A 15,980-nucleotide genomic window follows, 5' to 3' on the forward strand; every position below is an offset into this window, starting at 1 on the left:
GCTCCCAGCGGTCCCTTTATTTGCCTTTTGCTTCTACAATGTTCGGACAAAACCGTGACACCTGGGTGGCTCAGTCGATTAAGCCACTGACTTCAGCTCAAGACAAGATCTCATGGTCTTTGAGTTTGAGCCCGGCTTGGGGCTCTGCACTGACAACTCAGAGCCTAGGGCCGGTTTCGGATTCTGTGTCTTCCTTTCTCTCTACCCCTCCCTCGCACGCTCCCTAAGATAAAGATTAAAAACAAAAATTTTAACAATGTTCTAACAGAACCAGAGATGCCACTTCTTCCAGCCTCCAACCTCCCTCCAGCATTTCTTCCAGTCACAACCTCAGAAACCACCTTCTCGGCCAACCTCTGCTTCCAGAATCAGCCAGCGTCATTTCTAATCTTAGTTCTTTACTGCCAATCTACCACGAGCTCCAAGATGTGTCAGTAGTATTCCACCCGGATGGAGGCTGCCGTCACCCACCTGGTCAGCAGGCATCTGCAGGGCTCTCACACTTACCTTTTTCCTGGCGTCTATTTTCATGGGCCACGTGGCTCGGGGAGAGCTGGGCCACTTCTGGGAGTTGCTCAAAGAGAAGCAGGAGAGCTCCGAGCGACTGAAGATGCAAAACCAGGTCAGCAGTCTCGCCTCCTTCCAGAACGCGCAGAAGCCGACCCAAAACAAGTGGGATAAAACACTGGACACCACGGAAGCCGCCTTGACCCTGAAGAAGAACCAGAACCAGGCCCTTTTATCTCTGCACGCTGTGGGTTCTGCCTGCGCAGACTCCGTGACTTCCCAGAGAACGACTTCCTGGATGAGCAGATGAACCTCACCTGGAAGATGGGCGACCACCTGACTAACTGCTGCCAGATGGCGGGCCCTGAGGCTGGGCTGGGCTGGGCTGGGCTGGGCTTGACGAATAGCACTTGGGAAGACTCACCCTCAAGCAAGACTAGGAGCCACCAGAGCCCTTCAGCCTTTGAGGGGCCCCTCTGACATCCCCTTGGCCTCAAGGCTTCTGCCTCTGCCTCTCCCTGAAGTCACTGGGAAGCTTTTTAACCACTCGACCCCAAATCAAATGGAAATCAGAAAGCATTTTGCAAGGGTTGGGGGGTGGGGAGAAAAGAAAAAATAAATCTGTTTTAGTAGGCCCACGCAATTCAAATCCATGCTGTTCAACGGTCAACTGTAATTTATTTCATAATAAAGAATTTCCTTTATGATTGTTTGTAGTGTAGGTCTACTGAGGATATTTTTTTTTTCCCTCTTGGTAGGTGTTCTGTTGGATATAGACTTTGGAGAGGACTGGTTTTGTTTGGTTTGGGTATTTTCCTCTTTTAGAACTTTAAAGATGTTTCCCCGCTGTGTTCTGGTCTTTGTCTAATTATTGCTCCCTTTATAACGTGTCACTTTTCTTTGGCTGCTCCAAAATTGTGTCTTTATCTGGGGTTTTTAGAAGTTTGACTGTGAAGTTTCTGGTCGTGTGTGTGTGTGTCCTAGCTAGAGTCTGCTAGTTTCCCTGAATTTATAAATTATCTCTTTTACAAAATTTGGGGTATTTTCAGGCATTATTTCATCAAATACTTCCTCTGTCCTCTTTTCACTGCCCCATGCTTTTGGAATTCCACTCCCACATGTTAGTCCTTTGATAACATTCCAGAGGTCCATGAAGTTCTGGTCTTTACATGTTTTTTTTCCTCTAGGCTTCAAAATATGTAATTTCTATTTCTATTTCCAGTTCAGTGTCTGTTTACTCTGTCATCTCCTTTTTATGGATCATCCTGTCCAGTGAACATTTTTTAGTATATTGTCTTTTTCAGTTCTACAACTTTCAGTTGGATCTTTTTTATATACTTTTTTTTCTGCTGAGATGTCCCCTTTCCATGCTCTTGAGCATTTTTTTAAACCTCCTGAGGTTCATTATAGTAGTGCTTTGAAATCCATGTGCATTAATTCCAAGAGCTGCATCCTGTCAGGGTCTGTCTCCTTTGATTGCTATTTTATCTTACAATGGGTAGGCTTTTCTGCATTCTTATAAAATGAGTAAAATTGAATTGTGTTTTGGACATTTTGAATGTCATATTGTAAAAAAATGGATTCTGGAAATTCCAAGTTGGTCTTCTACTCTAAACTTTCTTGATAGCATCTCAAACCTTAGTTCATCCCCCCTCCCCCTCACCCCTGGTTTAACTGGAGTCTGTCCCACACATGCATATTTCAGAGATAAATCAGAGATTTGGGGAGAGTTTATACAAAGAAGGTAGGGCTCCCAGTCTCTCACTCTACTAATCATAGAATACATACTTTCTTTTAAGCAGCTGGGATTTCTCCAGATTCTGTCCTCTGGTTCTTCAGTTTAGAAAGTCTATGCATTTTTCAATGAAAAATTCAGTCACCCCATTAGTGCCAAATTTCACCTGCTTTCCAGATAAAAGATGTAAAACCCAGTAAGTTACCTTGTGCTGTTGCCTTTTTCAAGTGTGTACTTTGCCTCCAGAATCTGGCTGCTTTTGTTGTTAGCTCTTCATTGCCTTCAAGCACTGTTTTTGGTTTGTTTGTTTGTTTGTTTATATAGTATTTTGTCTAGACCTAATAGTGGTTTTCTATGAGAAAGTACCATCTTTTAGGAACTACTCAGCCATTCCAGAAGAGCCCCTAGTCTATTTACATTTAATATAATTTTCCTGTGATTGGCTTAAGCCTGCCATTGTTATTTGTTTTCTATTTGTGTGTCTGTTCTTTGCTATTTCCTTCTTTACTATGTGTATTTTACATTCATTGAATATATTTTCATATTCCCATTCACCTCCTAATTGGTGTTTGATTATACTTCTTGGTTTTGCCTTTCCTTCTGTGTGTGTGTGTGTTTGTGTGTGTGTCTAGGATTACAATACATATCTTCATCACATGTTATCTTCAAGTAATATTGCACCACTTCATATATAACATATAAATCTTAAAACAATATTATTTCCATTCTGTGCCACATGTTTTTGGTGCATTTGTTGCACACATTTTATTTCTATATGTATTTAAAGCCACAATATATTGTCATTTTTGCTTTAAAAAGTTATCTTTTTCAAAATGAAAAAATAATTCAAAACTATATTATGTTTATTCACATATTTATTATTTCCATAACTCCACATTTCTATGTAAAGATCCAAGTACCCATCTCACTGTATCTTTTATTCTGCCTGAAAATTATCCTTTAACATTTCTTTCAATGTTTACCTGCTATTCTCTCCTCTTTTGTTTGTCTGAAAATGACTTATTTTGCTTTTAAATTTGAGGAATAGTTTCTCTGAATATAGTGACATATGTTTTTCTTCTCATTCAACATTCCATTGTCTCCTGGACTCCATGGTTTTCTTATAAAAATTCAGCCCTCATTTGACTCATTCTCCCCTTATATGTAATACATATTTTTTTAAGATTTTGTTTCTGGGTATTTTTTTAAAGATTTTGTTTCATGTCACTGTACTTCAGAAAATTGATTATAAAGTACCTTGCTGTGCTTTACTTGGTGTTATCTCAAATTGGATTTGCTTAGCTTCTTGGATTAATATTTTTTATTAAATTTGGAAAATTATTTCTATAATATCAAAATCAGTACCCTAAATTCTAAACACTGAGTCTTTAAAAAATTAGCAGTGACAGGTACATGGATGGTACCAACTCTCAATCTTGACTCAGGTCATGATCTCATGGTTTGTGAGGCTGAGCCCCATGTTGGACTCTGCTTACAATTCTGTCTCTCCCCTCTCTCTGCCCCTCCTTTCCTCTCTCAAAACAAATTTTTAAAAAACGAACTGTTATATAAGGCATAAAGCAGGACTATTGATTCCCTCCTCTCCCTATCAGAGGGGCTGTGTCTGCCTCTAAGCCTAACTCACTGTTCAGTTGTTAGTGTGGAAGAGAGATCACCAAACTCTCATCACACTCTGGGGATGAGTAGGACTGCATTAGGTTGTCACCGATTTCTCATGAGTATTGACTGGTATGTGATGATGTAATCCATGTCCCCTTGTATACATTTTAGACACATGCAGATTTTCAGAGATCACAGTTTTATAAATGCATGCATACCTGGAAATATATCCCTCAACCTTGTGGAGTAGTGGAAAGAGCTCTAGATGACATGAAAAACAAACAATTCTCTTCTGTCTCTATTACTTCCTGTGTCTGTGATTTGGGGCAAGTTACCCCTCTGAGGTTTAGTTGTCCTCACGTAACCACTTGAGTGGTTTGGATTTACAGAACATGTGGTTCTCTTTCAACTTAAAACTATAAGTCTCTCTTCTCTGCAAAATGGGGTACCCAGGTACACGTTACACAGTAATACAGCCACATAACTCAATTCACTATATATTTGTTTTTTCCTATGTTTAGGTATTGGAAATAAAAAAGCAAGTGAGAAAACAATCTCTTTCTAAGAATCTTATAGTCTAACGAAGACATGTCAACAACTAGTTAGAAAATAATAGGATGACTGAAATAAATCAGTCTTATACTGAGCACTATGAAAACAGAAAGAAGAGAGAACCTAAATGTGTCTGGGGGATCTAAATGGGTTCTCAGGAAAGGGGACACAAAACCTGAGCCCCCAGAAAGACGAAGTGTTCTCCCCACAAACACACCAGTAGAAGTGCAAGAGCAGGACTATGGTAGAGTGGAAGTAGAGAAAAGGCAAACGTATCCAAGAATTGTTTGTTTTCAATCACCGGAAGCATTTCTGAATGACAAGCATTCATTATGTGTGTGGTGGCATGGTGGCACATGAGACTAAGAAATCAGGATGTATCAGCTCACGAAAGGCCTTCATACTACAGAGTTTAGACTTCATCATGCAGACCAGTAATCACCAAACTTTTTGATTCTTGAGCATACAATTAAAATTTTTGAAAAACTCCATAAAAATCCTTTAAAAAATTTAAGCTGCTAGACAAATGAATATACAGAAATCAATGGTCTGCATATTTCTTTTTTTTAATGTTTATTTATTTTTGAGAGACAGAGAGGGCATAAGCAGAGGAAGGGCAGAGAAGGAGACACAGAATCTGAAGCAACCTCCAGGGTCTGAGCTGTCAGCACAGAGCCTGACACGGGGCTCAAACTCAGGAACCGCAAGATCATGACCTGAGCCAAAGTTGGCTGCTTAACCAAGTGAGCCATCTAGGCACCCCAATAGTCTGTATATTTCAAAAACAATTAGAAGGTATAATGGAAGACCTCATTAAAATATCAAAATTGCAATAAGAATACATAAGAATAGGGGCTCCTGTTGGCTCAGTCTGTTTATGTCTCTAACATAGGTCATGATTCCTGAGTTCACGGTCCTGCACTGAGCTCTGTGCTGACAGGTCTGAGCCTGGAGCCTGCTTCAGATTGTTTCTACATCTCTCTCTGTCCCTCCCCCATTCATGGTCACTTTGTCTATCTCGCTCTCTCAAAACTAAATAAAACATTAAAAATTTTTTTAAATCATAAGAATAATCTGAACTAGAAAATGTGCAAGATCTGTTTGAAGAAATCATTCCAAAATACTACTGAGGACACAAGATATTTGAACAAATGGAAAGGTGTACCTTCTTGAATCAAACGTTTTGACATTATCAATTTCCTTAAGTTAACCATTAAATTTAACACTTCCTCAATGAAAATTCCAATAAGACTTTTATTTGTTTGTTTGTTTGTTTTATGGAATCTCTACACCCAACATGGGGCTCGAACCCACAATCCTGAGATCAAAAGTCATATGGTCTTCCAACTGAACCAGCTAGGTGCCGTCTATGATAAAACTTAAAAATATATATCTATTTCATCTTATTGTAAGAACACTTACCATGAACACTTAACATGAGATCTACCCCCTTAACCTGTAAGTATATAATACAGTATTGTTGACTATAGGTACAGTACTGTATTGTAGATCTCGAACACTTATTCATCTTGCTTAGCTGAAACTTTATGCCTATTGATCATTAACTCCCCATCTTCCCCTCCCCTAGCCCCTAGGAACCATCATTCCACTCTTTTTTTCTTTTAAGTAAGCTCTGCATCCAGTTGGGGCTTAAACACATGATCCTGAGATCAAGAGTTGCGTGCTCTACCAACTAAGCCAGCTAGGTACCTCTCCACTCTTCAATCCTATGAATATGACTTTTTAAGACACCTCATATAAGTGGAATCATGTAGTAATTGTATTTCTCTCACTGGCTTCTTTTACCTAGCATGTCTTTAAGGCCATCCATGTTGTTGCATATGGTGAATTCCCATCTTTATTAGTGCTGAAAAAAATATTCCATTATATGTATAGACCACATTTTATCCATTCACCTTGTGATGGACATTTAGGTTGGTTCCACCCCTTGAATTCATCCCATAAATAGTGCAGAACATGGAATGCTAATATTTCTTCAAGATCCTGATTTCAATTCTTTTGGATAAATATCCAGAAGTGGGAATACTGTAATATATGGTACTTCTATTTTTACTTTCTTGAGGAACCTCTGTACTGTTTTCCATAGCTGTTGTATCATTTTGCATTCACCAAAAGTGTACAATTATTCCAATTTCTCCAAATCCTTGCCAACTCATGTTTCTCTCTCTCTCTCTCTTTCTCTCTCTTTTAATAATAGCTGACCTGACAGGTATGAAGTAAAATCTCATTGAAGTTTTAATTTGCAGTTCCTTGATGATTAGTGACAGAAAGCAATTAATTTCTTCCTATTCCTGCTGCCTATATGTATGTTTTCTTTGGAGAAATGTCTATTCAGATTCTTAGCTTATTTTATAAATCAGGTTATTAAGTTATTTTGCTACTGAGTAGTAGGAGTTCCTTATATACTTTGGATATTACTCGTTTTTAGATCTATGGTTTGCAAATATTTTCTCCCATTTCATAGGTTGCCTTTTCACTGTGTTGATGTTTTCTTCGCTGTGCAGAAACTTTTTAATTTAATGTGGAATCATGTGTCTATTTTTGCTTTTGTTGCCTGTGTTTCTGGTTTCCTATCCATGAAATCATTGCTAGCATTCAAACTCAAGTTCAGCCAAACTCCAAGCATTAGGGCCTTAATTGCTGTGCAGTGTTGTCACCGACTTAAGGAGAAAAATAAAAAAGAAAACAAAAATGCCACTCTTGTCACCAGGCATGAAGAGAGCTCATAGCAGAGAAGATGGAGTGGCTCCAGCCAATGGCAGGATATGTCCTTATATTCAGACATTATGGTGTGGCTTGGTTAGAAGCCCAAGCTCTATACTCGGGTAGACTTCCATCAAATATTTGAGACTCAGTATCTTGACCTGTGAAATAGGGATAAAAAACAGTGTAATAGACTTGTTATTAGAATTTAAGTAATGTATATATAGTGCCTATTAAATACATTGTAACAATTTTTATTATAGATCTTAAGTTGGTCTAACTGCAAAAAAAGAAACGTAATGTTCTTTAGGATGGAGCAGAGAATTATTAAGACTACAATGAACATTGTATTACCTCAAAGACATTAATCCAAGTAGTTTTATTCATACGTTGAAAATAATCTGTTTATTTAAAAGTACTTCTTCTAATAAGCATTTTTATCTGGTGGTTTTAAACAAGATATGCACGGGAAGTAAATAGCTCAGTGGTCTCTTCAAACTGGCATAAATTCCAATCCAGATTTTCACTCTCCAAACTAATTGAAAACAAATTCTGAAAAATCATGAAGGCAAATGGAACTGAAAAATCTGTAACTATTTAAATAGACTCTCAGGACCCCTAAGTAACATTAAAAAGTACCCTGAGAATGAATCAAAACAATATGATTGCTTGAAGATTGTTGTGCATGTAAATATGGAATCAGTCCCGAAGGACTGGATGGGTAATGAGTATTTCTCTTTTATACGTCTGCTGGCTCTGACCCTGGAAACACTCATCTGGGAACTGGTGTGTCTGCTCTGATGTCTGGGTGGACTACAGCTGGGCAACATCACCAGGCCTGTGCATGAGAAGCAATGATTCTTCCTCCTCCCTCTCAAACGATCTGACATCTGCTAATGAAGTCCAGAGGACAGACTTTGCAAAGCCCATCCCTCCTGGAGAGGGGGGACATTTGGTGCAATGATGAATGGCTCACACCCAAGCTAAATAGACAAAAAGAGATTAAATGTAAGCAGTTGAACAAAATAAAGCCTACAAATTATAGCAGACATCAGTACCTCCTTTCCTGGATTACTCTTTGGGAACACTACCCCACCCACTAGGTGTTTGCAAAGCCAACTTTCACTTGTGTTAATTAACAAAATATATATCTACAGGAATTACATGGTTGTCCCATGCATCGCTTTAAGTAGTGAATTTTCTTTTCTTAACTACAGTGAAATTAATGTCCTTTTTAACATTTGCTAAATCTGTACCTTTTTTTTTTTGGTTTAAATACAACGGAACAATTCAGTAAGGTATTATAAGATTTCATCTAGTAAGGATAAAAGCTAATGCTGTCTAGAAAGCAAGGCTTAAAACTTCTCATTTCTCGAAGCTGTGTTTACCATCCTGCCTAAATTATGCAGGCAGAGCTTATAAACTATTAGGGTCTTTAGATATTTAGATTGGAAACATTTTCAGATTTAGAAAAGCTTCATTGTTTGATCTGAACTTTTCGGTTTCAAATAATTAAGGTGGAATGGGAACATAATCCTCCCACTAACATGTTTTTTTTCCTCAATGAAGTCTGAGGAATTTAGCATAAAGATGCAATCTGGGAAAAAAAAGAAAAATGAAAAAAAAAAAACTTTGTTCCTTTTCACTTAATACCTAATAACAAAACTGCAAAATATAGAACATGATGGTTAGTGTTATCTTTGACTGGAATATGTCAATTTCTCAGAGACAATGCGCAAGTGACTATTTGAAACACATCCGTGGAATATTTGCAGATACTGCTCTTTGAGGCTTTTTCTACACCTGCACCATGGCAGCTGTCTCCCACCTTTGCCTCCACCTAGGTAAAGAAGCAAATAAAACAAACAAAAGAACTATTCCTCTTTGACTTGTATTTTGTATTTTGTCATCTGTTTTACGTCTTTGCAATTCTGAATAAAGTAAGCTATGAGAAAAACATCCATCCTCAATTCCATATTATATGTTCATTCCTGAGCTAACCTTAGCTAGCTGTTCCTTTGAAACCAACAATGGAGTCTGAAAATCATTTAAAGTGTTATTAATTTAGAAGTTGCACAGTGATGGATTTTTCAGATTGTTCACACATAGATCTCTTGACTGAAAATGTGCGCAACCTTGCTTCCTTAGCTATCGCTGCCATAATTGCCATGAAGGATGATTTTCTACAGTAAAATTACTGGTAACCAAATGAACTGCCATTAGATAACTCCATTATTTAGGCTAATGTAGACTGCATCTGGTCATACTACTTTGTGAAAAGCTGATGTAAATATTTCCAAATAAAATTATTTTTAGAATACTGTCTTTACTACCAACCAAGCACAAATGCGTTACAGACTTGTAAACTCAGATGTGATTAATTTGTCTTTACTAAATGAAAGTGAGTTTGAGAATATAGGTAGAGCCCTAATTATAGTTAATTCAGTTCCTGAATGTCCAGAATAAAACAATCTCAGATTGTTATATATACCTCTACCCTTGATTTCAACATGGCAGTTCACAGTTTAAAAAAAAAAAAAAAAAAGACCAAAAAAGCCATTTCATTGTCAAGACATGCTGAATGCATTTTAGGTCGTTATTTTTATGAATAGAAAATGTGAAGGTCATTTTACCTCATTCTTAAAATTAACAATTGCTATCAGTTCAAAGCTACAGGGGTATCTGTGACTCTAAGTCTTGTTCAGGGAAGTTCTAGCTGGGAGAGAGAGGAGATTAAACAAATGGGCCTTCCTCATTTAAACTCCTGACTGAGTAAACACTACCATATTACCAGCTCTGAATAATTAACTTTCATCCACTGTGCCAAATAGGACGCACTGTATCTAGAATGCAACTTTTCAATAAATACCCCGGAAAGAAACCACCATAGAAATCATTACTGCTGTCATGGCACTAAACTTTTTACTTACTCAAATCATTTTCTGAAAACCATCATTAGAATCAAATTAAAATAAAGCTGAGGTTTTCTGAATAAAACTGTCAAAAAAGATAAAAGTTTTTACGTTGACAGTAAAGCAAATGATTTTTTCCACTCTGTTGAGGTTGCACAAGAGCACAGTATATCTGAATGACTTATGGTCCATTAATGACAGATGAACAGCTGGAGGAGGGGAGATCTTTCCAAGAATAGTTTTCAAATGAATGAAACTTCAGGCCTAGAGGCAATGGGAAATGCAAAGTGTGGAGAACTGGGGGAGGATGTGGGTGGCGGAATCTTTTAAGATCAGACTTTCATAATTCATTAAAATCACTGAAAACGACAGAGTGTGATTTGAAATGAATTTTCCATATTCACAGGGGGAAGAGGTCACAGTTACTAAGTCCTTGAAGATGACTGCAGGAGGTAGAGAGCCAAACCGAGTATTTTTGTGCAGCATACCTGAACAAACTAAGCCGTGCTAAGACAGAACACGGTGAAGGATTCTACCTACGTGGTTTTGTTCACTGGGATTTTTTTGATATAATGAAACACCAAACACTGACCACAACTAGACTGCGGTGGGGTGTGGGGGACTGCCGTGGGGAGTGCTGATACTAAAATGGCATCTGATGTATGGAAATGATTTATTTACAAAGACGAGTCCCACATTCTGGAAGGAGCATTATACTATATATATGCTTAAGTAAAATTATATAAAATGAATTCCAAAAAATAGAACTGCTAGCTTTCTTTTTTTAGGTTGACTTTCTGTGTAGCCTAAATTTAATTTTGTTATCATAAAAGTAATTCATGCTTTTACAGATATTACAGAAAACTGGTAAAATAAATGAGGAAAGTAAAAGTCACTTCCCTGTAATATCCATATTTAAATTTTATTGTATTTCCTTCCATCATGTATTTATTCATAACATAATTTTTTCAATAAAAGTAAAATGATATTGAATGTACATCACATTATGTTGGAAACAGAGGAGCCATTAGCCTTGCTTTTGAAGTCAGTGATCTATCTTGATATATATCCAGCAGCCTTGGCAATATATGGCTACTAGACCGAGGCGTATTTATCTTTGTATCTGGCCAGCACGGGATTTGTGTGCTCAGTACTCATTAAAGATACTATCAGTAACAGTGATCCTAGCATATATTTAATGTCCTTACATATATAACTCTACTTAAATTCCTAAAGCAAATCTAGAAATTGTACAAGACCTCAGTATCTAAATGTTCAACAAGTACATCTTCATCTAGCTTCTGATGTCTTTTTCTTTTCAGATTCCATCAATTGACAATAAGCTTTACTCTTCAGTAAGAAAGAATTTTAACATAGGTCAAACACAACAGCGGAACAAGGCCCCACCACCACCACCACCAGGAACTAATAATCTTGCTAAAAAAAAAATAATCTACAATGTAATGAAAAAATATATAATACATTAGACTAATTATGATGATAGAAATACTAAAAAATGATTAGAATAGTGTCTATCTGAATTAAGTACTTTTCTTTAAAGGTGATTAATTTTATTATAATAAATCCTTCCACATTGATATTTCTCTAATTCAGAATAAATGATAATAGTCAAAGACCATATCTCTTACAGGGAGAAAAGTTGGAGATAATGTCTTACGAAATTTTGGGTTTTATGATGTTGCTTAAGTGTGAGTACCCAGGCATAAAATCAGTCTTGTTGAAATCAAGTCTTCAAGAAATCAAAGGCCTTTCTTTATGCTCTTGACTATTGATGTATTAAGTTAAATGTATTAAGTTGTAGTTTGGTTATTGTTATAATAAATATTATGATAATAATTTCTAATTCTACTGCCCTGGCACAATTTTTAAAATTTCACTTTCCTGCCCATTTGAAATGCAAAATTTGCAAAAGAATGTTTACAAAGAAACAAACATGTAGGGATTCAATTAATTCTTTAAGTTTTACATTATATGGTACATATTTTACCCTGTTTTTACCTAATTTTTAAAATAATAATTTTAATGGATCCATCATACTGCATAAAGAAGCACCATAATCTAATCATTTCCCTTTGTTGAAATGCTTACATTGTTTTAAATGTGTTTCTGTTTTACTGATAAACTTTTACCCAATCTTAGAGTTTTAGCTTTACCCCCAACATTTTTTTTTTGGTTTGTTGATGCATGACTCAAGTAAGCTATATTGTTGCTTTTACATTTACTAATTTTTCTTGATATGTGAAGAGACTTTTCTTATCCAAAGTCTTCATTTCTTATACTTAATAAGATTAGTGAAATCTATTATTTTCTACATTTTTATCTTTACTAGTCATTTTTATTTTTCACAAATTATGTTTCCAGGTGCCATCTTCCATATTTGCTCTTTGGTTTTGCATTTTAGTTTGCTCTACTGTGTTTATTGTTCTTTTAATATCATATTTCTTTTTTAAAAATTTTTTAATGCTTATTTATTTTTGAGAGAACGAGAGAGATAGAGACAGAGTAGAACAGGGGAGGGACAGAGAGAGAGGGAGACACAGAATCTGAAGCAGGTTCCAGGCTCTGAGCTGTTAGCACAGACACTGAGACAGGACTTGAACCCACGAGCTTTGAGATCATGACCTGAGCCAAAGTCAGAGGCTTAACCAACTGAGCCACCCAGATGCCCCTATATCATATTTCTAATAACTACTACATTCAACAATGATCTTGGTCATTTCATTGTTTTCATTACTGTTTGATCTTACTTAATGTTTGTTGGATTAGTTAGGATGCCACAGTAGCAAACACCAAAATTCCCGTTGCTTAAAATGACAAAATGTATTCCTTTCCCACTGTCCATGACCATCTTTGGTTGACAGTGGGCCGTGTTCCTAGTAGCCACATGAGGATTCAGAGTGATGAATCACCAAACATTGCCAGTCTTGTGCTAAAGGAAAATGTGAGTTTTACAAGGTGTGTCAGTTAAGTGCTCTAGCCCCAAAATAACATATCACTTCTAAGTTGAATTCATTGGTCCACACTAGTTCTGTAACTCCCCTTAACTACAAGGGTCTGCAAACACAGTCCTATCACATACAGAAAAATGTGGAGAACTGAAAATATTTGGCAAACAGCACTAATGACTACCATATCTCTCATGCAATTAACCTCTATTTTCTAAAAATTTCCACTTTATGTTTAAAAAAAGTGTTTTAGGGTATAGAGTTTGGCCTACAATTCCCTTCATTCTTTCTGTTTTTTCATTTTGTGTTGCAAATATCTTTTGTGTGTTTGTTTGTTTGTGTTTGTTGTGGATGGCTTTACACTTTCTGTTTGCTCATACTTCCATGTGATTAATTTGCTAATCTTTCAAAAGCAGACCAGACGGAGAATTGCTTTAAAGCAACTTCCTAGCAATCTGACTGTTTTCTGGCTGAGTGAGTCTCTTTGATCTTGAGTTGGAAATTAGACTTTTTCCCCTGAAGGCTCTTCATATCCCAATAGTTTATTTAATAATTCAGTGTCAGAGTAAGTTTTGACAAAGAGTTAAGGTGTGGAGGAGATTTTTTCTCCAACTACAACAGCTCACTTTACAGTGTCTTGTCCTACCTGGACCTGGAGTTAAGAAACAGCTCACATATAGGGTTATTCCTATCTTCATCAACACAGGGCCAATATGTTGACATGCAAAAATATGTAACTAGGGGACTCGAAGTCAGTTCAACCCAGAGTCTTAGATGATGGCAGAGAAGATTATTTGAATTCTGAATCAATGCACATTGTCATAACTATCACTGAGGGAGGCTATAAGGATTCTTCTAATAGATACAAAATACCTATGTGTTAGGATTGCTTCAAAAAAAAGACTTCTATTTAGACAATTCAAAGGAATTATTTTTTGAGAGAGAGAGAGAATGTGTATGTGTGAGGAAGAAGCAGAGGGAGAGGGACAGAGAATCTTAATCAGGCTCCATGCTCAGCATGGAACCCTACTGGGGGCTCAATCCCACAATCCTGGGATCATGACCTGAGCTGAAATCAAGAGTCAGTTGCTCAACCAACTGAGCCACCCCGGTGCCCCTCAAAGGAATTCTTAATAATATTTAGAGAAAGGATGCTTCCTTGTATTTAAATCAAATATATGACTGAATGTTTAATTATTTCACTTTAAAGAACTTGAATGTTAATTCAACCTTGGGGTTAGAAAGGGACTAAGGTGTTAAAAATGGGCTTCTAAGGGGCACCTGGGTAGCTTAGTCGGTTAAGTATCTGACTCTTGGTTTCAGCTCAGGTCATGATATCGTGATTTGTGGGTTTGAGCCCCATGTCAGATTCTGCACTGGGTGTAAAGCCTGCTTGGGATTCTCTCTCTCTCTCTCTCTCTCTCTCTCTCTGTCTCTCTCTCTCTCCCCCGCCTCTTTTTCTCTCAAAATAAAAAATAAATAAACTTAAAAAAAAATGGGCTCCTGAGCCATCCAAAGCTGAGTTCAAACTTACTTCTCTTAGTAATGAGCTGGGCAACCTTGGGTGATTGACTTGATTCTCAAAGCTTGGTTTTTCTCATCTGGAAGAAATAGATGATATTAATACCTAATTCATAGGGTTGTTGGGAAGATTAATTTCCAAGCATTCACCATAGTTCTGGCAAGTTTTGAGCTCAGAGGAAGGAAAACACATTAACAAAGGCAAGGTGATGAGAAAACACGGCATATGTCCCAGGTTGATTGGCATTTTGGGTATCTAAGAGTAAGACTACTGCATAGGGTTGTGTTGGTTGTTCGTTCACTGCACAAAGGTGCCAGAGCAAAGGAGCAAGTGACTGGCACTTTGGGTATATGAGATTGGGGCTGCTGCATAGTGTTGTGCAGGCTGTTCACTGCACAAGGGTGCCTGACCAAAGGGACAAGTGGGGCTGAAATCCAACCCATATTCTGCTTGCATAGGCGTCCTCCTTGACATAGGTTCAGCTGCCCAGAGGAAGGAGTGCATTTTTCTTTACATACTCTGTGAGCTAAGGGTGACCCTGAATAAGTAGGAATCGTAAGAAATTGAACTCAAAAGTACATCTGTGACTTCAATCCCAAATGGGGACAAGTAGAGTTCCAGAGGGCACTCATCATTATGTCTTCCATTGTCTCCTTTCCTTAAGTACTGGGCCTCTGGGCCATTTTCATTAGTGATTTCTAAAAACCAAAAGCAAAAACATCTTTGGTCCCCTGATGTATTATCCAGGTCTTGATATTTCAACCATTTTTCCTTCCTTCTGCTAAAGTTCCAGCCTTTCTTTGGAGCCATCATTCTAACAGTTTGCAGGAGGTCGGTTGTCCGGACAACTTTGTGCCAATTGCTGCTTTGCTTTTTCCTGCCAGGATGGCCCCCTGGATTGAAAGGCATGTTACCGGTTTGATCTTGGTGGTGGAGCTGAGACTCGTTGGTTGGAGGATCAGCCGCCTCAAATCACAGCCTCTCTTCTTTCCCACCAAGGTCATCCCCAAGGGGAGCGAGGAAAGGAGGAAAAAAGCCACGAGGAGAGAGAAGTGTGCAATAGGACATTAAGCTCTGCTGCAGAAAGCTTCCTAAAATCTGCATTTCTCCTGTTGTCACTCCTTCCCTGCGAGGCGCTCCGAGGCTGCAGGTTTCTCCAGACCAAAGACGCACAAGATACCCCCTCACATTTCTGCTCCAACCTGCAGATCCCTTGACCTGCTAGAGGGGGCGGTGTGGCAGCAGGAAGAACTGAACATCTACTCTGTTCTTTCCAGGACTCCAAAGTCTTTCTAACCAACCGGGAGCAGGAGGGGAGTTTGTATAGTGCAAATAAGGGTTCTAATGAGAATCTATTTCATTGATCCATAAAATAAAACCAAGAGTATCTCATCTGTCTTCTTCATATAATAATGATTACAATTTATTAAATTTTGAATATG

At 37.6% G+C, this 15,980-nt stretch overlaps 1 pseudogene; it reads left to right on the forward strand.

Moving 5' to 3' along the window:
• Positions 1-276: 276 nt before the first annotated feature.
• On the forward strand, positions 277-987 carry LOC115291198 (annotated as a pseudogene).
• The last annotated feature ends 14,993 nt before the right edge of the window (positions 988-15,980 follow it).

This window comes from Suricata suricatta, chromosome 5 (assembly GCF_006229205.1).
Source record: "Suricata suricatta isolate VVHF042 chromosome 5, meerkat_22Aug2017_6uvM2_HiC, whole genome shotgun sequence".
Taxonomy (NCBI): domain Eukaryota; kingdom Metazoa; phylum Chordata; class Mammalia; order Carnivora; family Herpestidae; genus Suricata; species Suricata suricatta.